At 48.1% G+C, this 12,590-nt stretch overlaps 1 protein-coding gene across 5 annotated transcripts in view; it reads right to left on the reverse strand.

Moving 5' to 3' along the window:
* The window catches only part of LOC146869312 (RNA helicase MOV-10-like), a 524,894-nt gene that overhangs the window by 85,454 nt on the left and 426,850 nt on the right, over positions 1-12,590 (reverse strand). The window lies entirely within an intron of this gene.

The following is a 12,590-nucleotide window of genomic DNA, read 5'->3' on the forward strand; positions in this document are numbered from 1 at the left end:
CAGACTGATGCTGTCTGCTCCGACATACTCCTAGATCTATCGATGGCCTTCGACATGGTCAATCACAAGCTACTCTTGGATTTCCTCCAAAAGGGGATTGGAGCGGAAGGGGTGCTCCTTAGCTGGTTCACATCTTTTCTACAAAGCTGCTCCCAACAAATAAAAACAAGCAATCCGACCTCTGACACAATGCAAATCACCCAGGGTGTCGCCCAAGGCTCTGTCCTCTCGCCTACACTATTCAGTATCTACATGGAGCCCCTCACCATCATTCTCAACCAAGCAAACATACCCTTTCACCTATACACAAATGACACACAGCTCTATTTGGAAATCTCGTCACTAGACTACATGCACAGACAAAACGCCACTCTCAAAGAAGTCCAACACTGGCTAACTCGCAACCACCTAAAACTTAACCAAGATAAGGCAGAAATTCTACTCGTATCAAAGTCAGAGCAATGCCCCCCCAAATACGGGAATGGATGAAGTGATGTTTGGGATGAAGTACAGAGTGTGATGGATCCTATCTTGAATGAAATCTGATCCATTAGGTGTAAAAGATTGGTGGAATGTAGGCTAATTTCTTGGCTCTAACAACTAATTATGGACTTGGCAAGTGCTAGAATACCAGGGAAGGCTGGCAAGAATGTTGTTGCCTCCTTCAATTCGAGATGGATACATTTGTCCTCTGCTACCAGGAGTCATTTTACTTTGCTTAGGAGATTTAACTGGCAAAGAACAGATTTCGAAGTCAGGGCAGTGTGAGCGTGAACTGTTGGTTGCAAAGCAAAAAATTTGACCATTTAGGGAGAGATTCCAAGATTTCGGCTTCTTTATGTAACATTATATAACATTAAGTGAAGCAATCAGAAACAAACTTACATGGTTTGTCTGCATTTTAAGTGTTTAGCTCCTCTTAGCGTATGCAAACCAAATGTCCTATAAAAGAATTACTGCACTCTGTTAATCAGCCGGTCTTTTCTAAAGACTTTAGAAAGGTGTTTCAGATGAACAGTGTTCTCCTCATGTGAGCAGTGTTGCAACAAGGCATAAGAACAGCACACAGATGATGTTAGACTTTGCACCATTGGCGTGGTTTTCCCCTAACATTTTGCCTTCAACCCTCCCATTTTACTTACTTACATGTCTCAGATCTGCCATTGTAACCTGTGTGTGCAGTTTTAAGTTGCAATTTCGACCTCGCAAAATAAATATTTTGCCACGCCCAAACATTTTTTAAAAATATATACAAGTCACCTCTAAGATAGGCCCTAGACAGCCCAGAGGGCAGGATGCAGTGTATTTAAGACGTTGGACATGTACATTTAACTTTTACATGTCCTGGTAGCAAAAAACTTACATTGGTTTTTCACTACTGCAAAGCCTATCCCTCCCATAGCAGGACATTAGAGTTACCTCAATATATTTCATAAGATGTAACTTTCAAATGAAACAGGTAATCAGGTCATATTTGGTGTCTTTGGAATTGTAAAGAAAAATCCTCCTGTGGCAAAGTTCGATTTTAAATTACAACTTTGAAAATGCCACTTTTAGAAAGTTTGTATCAAGCAACAATATTCCAAATGGCATCAGTTTTTAGAAGATCTAATCTAGTTATTTTTACAATACTGTAAAGCATGTACTGTATGTACAACTTAATTAAAACACAAAGGAAGAAAGAAAAAATAAGATATAGCCAAACAAAATCTAGAATCAAAATGTATTCAATAGAACTTGTACATAGTTAGAAGCAGCATCAAATATGGGTGAAGAAAGTGCTCAATGTATAAAGTGAACACACAGTGCTCATGAGAATCAAGTGGACGGTACAAAATGAGACAAGAACAAAAGAGCAGTGAAAATAAACAAGTAATTTAATATTGCGCATGAATATAGATAAAGTCCAAAATATTAATATAATATCATTGCAAAATAAATAGCCTTTTTCAGCCATATGAATGTCGACTGCGTTTCAACCTTCCAAACTTTAACAGGTCATCATCAGGATAGGACAAGCACAAAGAAAAGGATTGCTGCTTGTATCCAAACTAAGGGTACTAAGAGGCTGCTTCCCAGTTTGTCCAAAGAATGTTGATAGAATGACATCCGTAAAGAGGAAGGCAGCCGTTAAGGATGATAAATGGGAGGCTATTGTTTCTTGCCAGGAAAAAGATCCTCCGGTATTCTGGAAGGTGGTGTGAGCTGCCTTATCCCTTGGCTGACCACTTATCCTCAGATAACGCTACTGCTCATGTTACTGCCGATGCCGTGATAGATTATTTTTCTGCCATTTATTCTACTAATGACGATGTGTTATACGATGAGCAACAGTGCGACATTTTTTGGTAGCCTTTCTTTTTGTGTTGACGAAGTTGCCAAAGATATTCACAACAGTCCATGCAAGAAGGCTCCAGGCCCAGACGGAGTCCCTCTTGATTTGTTTAAAGAAGACCCTGGGTTCTGGTCTCCTGTGCGAACTAGTGTTTTTAATTCTGTCTGTCGGGTGCGGGCTCCACGATCCTGGTGTACGTCTATTATTGTTCCTATTTTTAGAAGGGGTAATGCCCATGATCCCAGGTGTTACCACCCGATCACGTTGCTCGATTCTACAACTAAGATAATTGGTAGAGTAATCCTGGATCATCTCCTTTCTTGGGCAAAAGAGAACAATGTCCCCTCTCAATGACAATACGGTTTCAGGAGGGCCTTGGGACGATTGAACAGTGCCTCAATCTACATCTTATTGTGGCTAAATACAAAACTGCAAAGGGTGCCCCTATTTATCCTGCATTTATGGACCTATTGAGCTCATTTGAGTTCATTAACAGATTCAAATTATCGGCTACCCGCGTGTCCCTGGGCTTTAATGAGGGCTTGGTCTCTTTCCTTAGACTCCTTCACCAGGATCTCCTGGCTTCCATTAATTTAACAAGGAGCATGCCAAGGATGTGTACTTGCCCAAGTCTTTTTTAGGTCGAGCCTACAGCCAGCGCGCATGCGTTGATCTGCAAAACTTGTTGTGGTGAAGTAGCGAATAGAAGCCCTGCCCACTCTCCACCCATATTTGCCATTTGCTTGTGTCATTGTCTGTCCTAAATGCTGGCTTCTGATTTGTCAACAGGCTTGTTAATCCCTCCTTGGTACCACCTCCTCTTCATTGGTCACCTCCCATGGCAACAGGCTCCTTTACTTCGGTTGTTACACGGTACATCTTTAGTCTCACAGCACTATTTCCTTTAATGAGGTTCTCCTACTGCAGGCAGTGTTGTGGTGCCTTCTGCGCCCCTTCACCCTCCCTCCTGTTGTCCATGCCTTCTTTCCCCCCCCCGCCCTCCTTCCCGTTGTCTGTGCCTTCTCTACCCCACCTGCCCTCCCGTTGTCAGTGCCTTCTCCTCCTTCCCCCGCCCTCCCTCCCGATGTCCGTGCCTTCTATCCCTCCGCTCGCCATCTCTCCCGTAGTTGGTGATGCCAAGTTGCCAACCATTTGCAATGCTTTAGGTCTTGTGTAAATTAGAAACCTATTCAATTTCAAATGCTTGTTTTTTTCATCTTTCTGTGCATGGTGTTTTCTTCTATTCCTGTTTCTAAGGGGTGGGCACTGGACTAAAACTCGTGACCGAATGACTATGACACGGACATGGTGATAGTAATAATGCGTGGCGTATAAAGGGTATGTCTGAGTTGAGGGACATGCCGTCACGGCTGACTCAAGTTTATTCGCCCACCCTGAATATGAGAATTGCTGAACTGAGTAAGAATAGTACAATTTTTTTGAAACATAATTCCATTTGTCGTGCATACTTTATAAAAGGTCCCTGTCATACGATTTTATTTCGCCCGGTATCAAATCAGGAGTTTCCTATCTTTAATGCTCAGTTTTAAATGGCGACTCGTTGTGAAGGACCTTCAATTGTTAGTGTTGTATTGTTAGAGCAATACAGCGAGTAATGCAAAAAGATTTCCCCCCACCCTCTCCCACCCCAACAGAATATGGTGACATGCTACAGAAGGGATGGGGAGCCTGCGACGCAGTGGCTGCAGAGCCCTGCGTTACCCGCCAGGTGTCACCATTGTATAACTATTCTTTTTCTTATTGTAGAGTAGTTGTGTATGGTGCTTACAATGGTAATTTCATCGATATATCGCTTACTACCCATGGCGAGGCGTTGACATTAAATGAAAGATGACTATGCAGTACACCCTGACGACCGATCCTTAAAAAGCTCCAAGGTGGCAGAGAAACCAACAAAAATAAAGTTAACCCCTTCCATCAATGCGAGTGGTTATTGCGGCTCTCCGTTTTGATTTTCCCGTCTTTTACATATATTTTTACATCACATTCATAGTCTGTCAGGGGGCCTGGGTTGCCACTAAGCGTTCATCTGTTTTGCTACGCACACCATTCACTCCTCACCGTTCCACTTTAGGCGATTTATATTACGTATACTCGCTGTTTTTTTTGCATATAGCTCCTCTCACTGACGTTACAAGGTTTCTTAGCACACCCAGTATTGGAAGCTTAGGGCCCTCGCTCAGGTATTAGAGAACGTGTTTGCCAAGAATGACAGTTTAATTGGTGATGCCCGATAGAACTCCAGGCTTCAAGGTTGCGGGAGTCAAATACCACATTCCAGTCTCTTATAAAACAGAATCACATTTATACAAGACTCACCCCAACAGATTTGCAATTCGGGGGGCTTAAGCAAGTGTTTTAATACTGTTAACTCAAGTGCACGTAATTTGTCAATTTCACAAAGCCAAAGGGTAAAGGTTAGCCCCTTATTTGCAAGTTGCCCACAGATCTTAACCAGCAAGTAATTGATGCACTGAGCATTTTCACTTTCAATACTGCAGCGTTGCACTCACGGATGTGGAACAGCTTATTTTACGTAGTCCTGCTATAGGGGAGCAGTTACCCCAACAGCGGCAGCTTTTGATCTCAAAATAAGAGCACGGATTCCGCTGTATAAAAATGTTATCCGGTCCTGTAGCCGAGCTGCTGGCAGGCCCGGCCCGGGCATTCTTTCGTTGGAGGGCCATAAAGAAGCATGGGTAAGCCATGAAGGTGAGTGGGTGCAGACCAAAAAAACAACAACGCATTTAATCGATCTTGTATATTAGGTATTGGCATCTGTCCGCATCTGACATTTTTAACACAATAAGTAACCAAAGAGCCTCATACTTTGCTTTCTTTGATGCGCTTCTGGCTTTGGGGAAGGGAGGCTGCTTGTCACATCTTTAAGCTGCGGACCTTTAAAACTGCAGCATGCTCCTTCTTGGTCACGTGCAGCAGCAGAGTTGTGTCTGCTGCCATGCAGAGCCCCTTTACAGCTTGTCATGCTTTAAAAAAACGGAGGCAGTTTTTTTATTTGCAAAGCATTGAAGTTTAAACATATGATGCAATAAGCCCAGAATCAGAATTCAGTTTTCAAGATATCCCTGCTGGTCATTTGTGCATCATAGCAGCTAATAAACTCTGCTGACTTGACATCTCTTCTCAGGCCTGACATTAGCCTATGTCAATGGTGTTAATGGTTGAAAAAACAAGAAGGGAGACCCCCAACATTAGGGTGAAAAACACTTGTTTTTCAGTTCTGAATGGCCTTGGGTGGACCAGGGTATTCCTTGGGTGGACCTGGCCCACCTTGCCCACCCTCTAGATCCGGGTCTGGCACTAGGGGGTGGGATGCATGTAGCTGTGGGTCACTGGCATGTGCCCTCTATCTTTAAATACTGCTCTGTATTGAAGGAAATCGCTAAAAAACCTTGAGTCTTTTTGACTTTTATTGAAATTATGATTTTACCTGACCTACCTGTAATACACAAAAATATATGATGGACAGGGGCAGTGAAAGCCAAAACATTCTTCCTTTCACACACGCACGAACACACACACTCTTACGCTCCCATATGTCACCCCACCCCTCCACTCATGATCACCAACTGCAAAATTCTCTCGAAACAGGCACAGCCTGAGCGTAAGCCATACATCCGTACGCACACACATGCACACCCCCTCCCCCATGGGCATCAACAGAGCAAGATTCACTCAGGCTCAGCTTCAACATGGAAAGCAGCGAGCTCCTGGCGCGCACACAGGTCCAGGGCAGCCTGGAAAGCAGCGAGCTCCTGGCGCGCACACAGGTCCATGGCAGCAAGGAAAGCAGCGAGCTCCTGGCAAGCACACAGGTCCAGGGCAGCCTGGAAAGCAGCAAGCTCCTGGCGCGCACACAGGTCCATGGCAGCAAGGAAAGCAGTGAGCTCCTGGCAAGCACACAGGTCCAGGGCAGCCTGGAAAGCAGCAAGCTCCTGGCGCGCACACAGGTCCAGGGCAGCAAGGAAAGCAGTGAGCTCCTGGCGCGCACACAGGTCCAGGGCAGCAAGGAAAGCAGCGAGCTCCTGGCAAGCACACAGGTCCAGGGCAGCCTGGAAAGCAGCAAGCTCCTGGCACGCACACAGGTCCAGGGCAGCCTGGAAAGCAGCGAGCTCCTGGCGCGCGCACACAGGTCCAGGGCAGCAAGGAAAGCAGCGAGCTCTTGGCGCGCACACAGGTCCATGGCAGCAAGGAAAGCAGCGAGCTCCTGGCACGCACACAGGTCCATGGCAGCAAGGAAAGCAGCGAGCTCCTGGCAAGCACACAGGTCCAGGGCAGCCTGGAAAGCAGCGAGCTCCTGGCGCGCACACAGGTCCAGGGCAGCCTGGAAAGCAGCAAGCTCCTGGCGCGCACACATGTCCAGAGCAGCAAGGAAAGCAGCGAGCTCCTGGCAAGCACACAGGTCCAGGGCAGCCTGGAAAGCAGCGAGCTCCTGGCGCGCACACAGGTCCAGGGCAGCAAGGAAAGCAGTGAGCTCCTGGCGCGCACACAGGTCCAGGGCAGCAAGGAAAGCAGCGAGCTCCTGGCACGCACACAGGTCCAGGGCAGCAAGGAAAGCAGTGAGCTCCTGGCGCGCACACAGGTCCAGGGCAGCAAGGAAAGCAGCGAGCTCCTGGCAAGCACACAGGTCCAGGGCAGCAAGGTAAGCAGCGAGCTCCTGGCAAGCACACAGGTCCAGGGCAGCCTGGAAAGCAGCAAGCTCCTGGCGCGCACACAGGTCCAGGGCAGCAAGGAAAGCAGCGAGCTCCTGGCAAGCACACAGGTCCAGGGCAGCCTGGAAAGCAGCAAGCTCCTGGCACGCACACAGGTCCATGGCAGCAAGGAAAGCAGCGAGCTCCTGGCAAGCACACAGGTCCAGGGCAGCCTGGAAAGCAGCGAGCTCCTGGCGCGCACACAGGTCCAGGGCAGCCTGGAAAGCAGCGAGCTCCTGGCAAGCACACAGGTCCAGGGCAGCCTGGAAAGCAGCGAGCTCCTGGCGCGCGCACACAGGTCCAGGGCAGCAAGGAAAGCAGCGAGCTCCTGGCAAGCACACAGGTCCATGGCAGCAAGGAAAGCAGCAAGCTCCTGGCACGCACACAGGTCCATGGCAGCAAGGAAAGCAGCGAGCTCCTGGCGCACACAGGTCCATGGCAGCAAGGAAAGCAGCGAGCTCCTGGCAAGCACACAGGTCCAGGGCAGCCTGGAAAGCAGCGAGCTCCTGGCAAGCACACAGGTCCAGGGCAGCCTGGAAAGCAGCGAGCTCCTGGCAAGCACACAGGTCCAGGGCAGCCTGGAAAGCAGCGAGCTCCTGGCAAGCACACAGGTCCAGGGCAGCCTGGAAAGCAGCGAGCTCCTGGCGCGCGCACACAGGTCCAGGGCAGCAAGGAAAGCAGCGAGCTCCTGGCAAGCACACAGGTCCATGGCAGCAAGGAAAGCAGCAAGCTCCTGGCACGCACACAGGTCCATGGCAGCAAGGAAAGCAGCAAGCTCCTGGCGCGCACACAGGTCCAGGGCAGCGAGCTCCTGGCAAGCAGACAGGTCCAGGGCAGCCTGGAAAGCACCGAGCTCCTGGCGCGCACACAGGTCCAGGGCAGCCTGGAAAGCAGCAAGCTCCTGGCGCGCACACAGGTCCAGCGCAGCAAGGAAAGCAGCGAGCTCCTGGCAAGCACACAGGTCCATGGCAGCAAGGAAAGCAGCGAGCTCCTGGCAAGCACACAGGTCCAGGGCAGCCTGGAAACCAGCAAGCTCCTGGCACGCACACAGGTCCAGGGCAGCAAGGAAAGCAGCAAGATCCTGGCGCACACACAGGTCCATGGCAGCAAGGAAAGCAGCAAGCTCCTGGCGCACACACAGGTCCATGGCAGCAAGGAAAGCAGCGAGCTCCTGGCAAGCACACAGGTCCAGGGCAGCCTGGAAAGCACCGAGCTCCTGGCGCGCACACAGGTCCAGGGCAGCCTGGAAAGCAGCGAGCTCCTGGCGCGCGCACACAGGTCCAGGGCAGCAAGGAAAGCAGCAAGCTCCTGGCAAGCACACAGGTCCAGGGCAGCCTGGAAAGCACCGAGCTCCTGGCACGCACACAGGTCCAGGGCAGCCTGGAAAGCAGCAAGCTCCTGGCACGCACACAGGTCCATGGCAGCAGGGAAAGCAGCGAGCTCCTGGCACGCACACAGGTCCATGGCAGCAAGGAAAGCAGCGAGCTCCTGGCAAGCACACAGGTCCATGGCAGCAAGGAAAGCAGCGAGCTCCTGGCAAGCACACAGGTCCAGGGCAGCCTGGAAAGCAGCGAGCTCCTGGCGCGCGCACATAGGTCCAGGGCAGCAAGGAAAGCGGCGAGCTCCTGGCAAGCACACAGGTCCATGGCAGCAAGGAAAGCAGCGAGCTCCTGGCAAGCACACAGGTCCATGGCAGCAAGGAAAGCAGCAAGCTCCTGGCAAGCACACAGGTCCAGGGCAGCCTGGAAAGCAGCGAGCTCCTGGCGCGCGCACACAGGTCCAGGGCAGCAAGGAAAGCAGCGAGCTCCTGGCAAGCACACAGGTCCATGGCAGCAAGGAAAGCAGCGAGCTCCTGGCGCGCACACACAGGTCCAGGGCAGCAAGGAAAGCGGCGAGCTCCTGGCAAGCACACAGGTCCATGGCAGCAAGGAAAGCAGCAAGCTCCTGGCACGCACACAGGTCATCTTCTCTTGCAGCTACCATTACTATGCGAGCAGAGAACGTATAGTTTCTTACCTGTCGGTGCAGTTTTGCAGCTTGAAGAATTTTCTGGATTTACTATGCTGTGCATCTAGTGGCTGGGTCTGGAATTGTAGGGTCTCTGTTTTCGTGGTTTTTTTTTTTCGTGGCCGGTGGGCGTCAACATACCACCATTTAGTGTCCTTCTGTGCTTCCTCCGGAAGCTCCCACCTTCGGTCGCCATCTTCGGATTCTTTTTTTTTTTTAATGTTCGTTCTTGTTTTATTTATTTCTTCCTCTTGTCTCATCTTTCTGGCGGAGGAGGGTGGGTTCGCTTGTGAATCCGAAAAATTCTTCAAGCTGCAAAACTACACCGACAGGTAAGAAACTATACGTTTTGCAGCATGAATCTTTTCTGGATTCACTATGCTGTGCATAGACTTTGTAGCGGTTTTCTAGTCTTGTGGTGGTTGGGTGCAAGCTGAGTGTTGGTTTGTGAAAATACGTTGTAAGACCTTTTGTCCTACTTGTGCTTCTTTTTTCTTTTGAATATCCATGCAGTAGTGCTTTGTGAAGGTGTGCACTGTAGACCATGTTGCTGCTTGCCCAATTTCTTGAATAGGCGTATTTGCTAAAAAAAAGCTACTGTTGCTCCTTTCTTCCTTGTTGAGTGAGCGTGCAGTGCTCCTTGTAATGTCTGACCTGCCTGGTTGTGGCACAACTGTATGGCTTGTGTAATCCATCTTGCAATGGTATTCTTTGTGATTGGTCTTCCAAGAAAACTGTTGGTGAATGATACAAAGAATTGTTTTGTTTTCCTGTATTCTTTGGTTCTTTCTATTTAGTACATGACTGCTCTTCTGGTGTCCAGGGCGTGTAATGCCCTTTCTGATTGTGTCTTTTGTTTTTGGAAAAAACTTGGTATTTGTATTGCTTGGATACCACCTTTGGCATAAATTGTGGATCAGCTCTCATGACGATTCGGTCATTATGTATTTGGAAGTAGGGCTCTTGCAGTGTTAGAGCTTGCAATGCACTTACTCTACGTAGTGATGTAATTGCAATTAAAAACGCTGGTTTTAGTGTGAGAATTTGTTGCGTTGCTTTGTGGATTGGTTCGAATGGTGCCTTTATCATTTGAGCTAGTACTACATTGAGATTTCATGCAGGTGGTGGCATCTTTCTTGGAGGTGCTATTCTATTGACTTCTTCTAGGAATCTTTTGACCACCTGGGATGTGAATAAAACTCTTCCCTGTTTCTCCCCTTGTGTACGCTACGATTGCTGCTTAGTGTACCCTTATAGATGTGTAGCTCAGTTTATTCTGTAGTAAATATGTTAAGTATTTTAGTACTGTTGATTCTCTTGTGATCCTTCTTGAAAGTTTCTTTAAGGCACCATTGAGAGAATCTGGCTGTGTAGCTGTGTAGCACTTCCTTGTTGTAGGTTCTCTCGCTTCTCGGAGTACTGCCATTGTGGTCTCTGGTAGTCTGAGGTGAGCAAATTCTAAGTCCTCAGGAGCCATGCTGCTAGGCTTAGGCTCTCTGGTTCTGGGTGTAGCACCCTTCCGGTTCTGCATTGTTAAGAGGTCCTTTCTGTTGGGGAACTTATGCATTGCCCCTTGAGTCCTCTCCATTATCTAGGAGAACCAGGTTTCACCGGCCCACTGAGGAGCTAAGAGTATTAATGTCATGTGGCTGATCCTGCATTCTTTGAGTACCCTGTGTCGCAGTGGTATCGGGGTAAAAGGGTAAGCAAATGTCCCTGACCAGTCTATCCATAGCGCATTCCCTAGGGACAGTTTGCACGGTTGCCTGGAAGCGAAGTGCTGGCATTGTGGGGTGTTGCAAATAGGTCGATTTGCGGAGTTCCCCATTTTTTGAATATCTTTAGGATTTCAAATGGATTAATTTCCCATTTGTGGGATGCTGATGCTTGCCTGCTCAGCCTGTCTGCTTCTACATGTTCCTTCCCTGGAAGATGCATTGCCAGCAAGTCTATTTTCCTTGGGATTGCCCATCGCCATAGTTCTTGGGCTAAGGTTGATAGTGTTATTGTGTTCTTCCTTTTTTGTTGATGTAAAACATGGTAGTTGTATTGTCCATTTGGATTAACACCCTCTTCCCGTAAAGCTCTTTCTGAAAGGCCTTTAAGGCTAGGAACACGGACTTTAACTTCAGGAAGTTGATGTGTTTTATTGCATCCTGTTGTGTCCACCATCCCCTTACTCTTAGGTTGTTCATGTGCGATCCCCACCCTAGCTGGGAAGCCTCTGTTGTGATGGTCACGGTTGGAGTTGGTTGTGTGAGAAGTCTCCACTGTGCTATGTTCTTTCTGTTCATCTCTTGATGAACTGTTTGCGTGACAACCACTAGATCCTCCCAACTCCCTGTTGCTTGTGACCATTGCTGTTGAATCCATTCCTGGAATGGTCTCATGTGTAGTCGAATGTTTGGGACTAGATGAATGCATGAAGTAATCATCCCTAGCAGTATGCCCACTGTCTTTACTGTCAGAGCTTGCCCCTTGTGGTATAGATTTGTCTCCTTCAGTATCGCTAATGTTCTCTTTGTGCTTGGAAATACCTTTCCTAGTATTGTGTTGATTTCTGCCCCTAAGAATATTTTTACTTGTTCTAGTTCTATTGACGATTGCTTCCCAGTGTATTGAGAAACAGTGTTGAGCAATGTCTCTATGACTTTCTGTATGTGTTCTTTGCAAAGATTGTACAAGCTTGCTCTTACTAACAAGTCATCTAGGTATGGGTAAACATGAATCCCTTGCCTTCTTAGGTGGGCCGCTACTGCTGCTAGGCATTTTGTGAAGACTCTTGATGCTGATTTCAGTCCAAATGCTAGCACCGTAAATTGGTAGTGTGTTTTGTTGATCTCCTGGAAAAAGTTTCTTATTCTGCCTCCCACTGATGTTATATGTTGGAGGGATTGTTTGATTTTTGGGACACGTTCTTTTGTTATGTTTGTCTGTTGTTGCACCCTCTGAGATTTTATTTGAGTGTGCGTAATTCTTGCAGGGAAGTCACTTGAAGGTGGGTTGCTGTCCCCCTCTTTGTTGTTAGTCTCTTGCCCGAGGGCACCCTTGAAAGGATTGTCTTCAGTGTTGGTATTGCCAACTTTGTTGTTGTTGTTGGCCCTGCTGCTGGCCCTGGCTTCCTCCTTGATAATCTTGTTGAAATGTTTGGTGTAAGGCTACAGACTGGTGGTTACCTCTGCCTGCTGGTCTCCGTAATGGTGCTCCCCTATGCATGCCTCTGGATTATAGTGCCCCCATGGACCTTGCAGTCTCATTCTCTTTCTTTAATTGATTTAATTTCTCGTCCACAGCTGTTCCGAATAGTTTTTCACCATTGAACGCGGTGTTTAATATGTTATTTTGTAACTCTGGTTTGAAACCTGAAATTCTTAGCCAGGCGTGCCTTCTCTCAGTTACCCCTATGATCATCTGTCTGCTAGATGTTTCTTCTGCATCTAGGGCTGATTTTAAACATGTGTTCGCCATGTTCTTCCCTTCTTCCACTAAGTGGCTTGCCCTTCTTTGGAATTGGT

This window comes from Triturus cristatus, chromosome 1_1 (genome assembly GCF_964204655.1).
Source record: "Triturus cristatus chromosome 1_1, aTriCri1.1, whole genome shotgun sequence".
Lineage (NCBI taxonomy): Eukaryota > Metazoa > Chordata > Amphibia > Caudata > Salamandridae > Triturus > Triturus cristatus.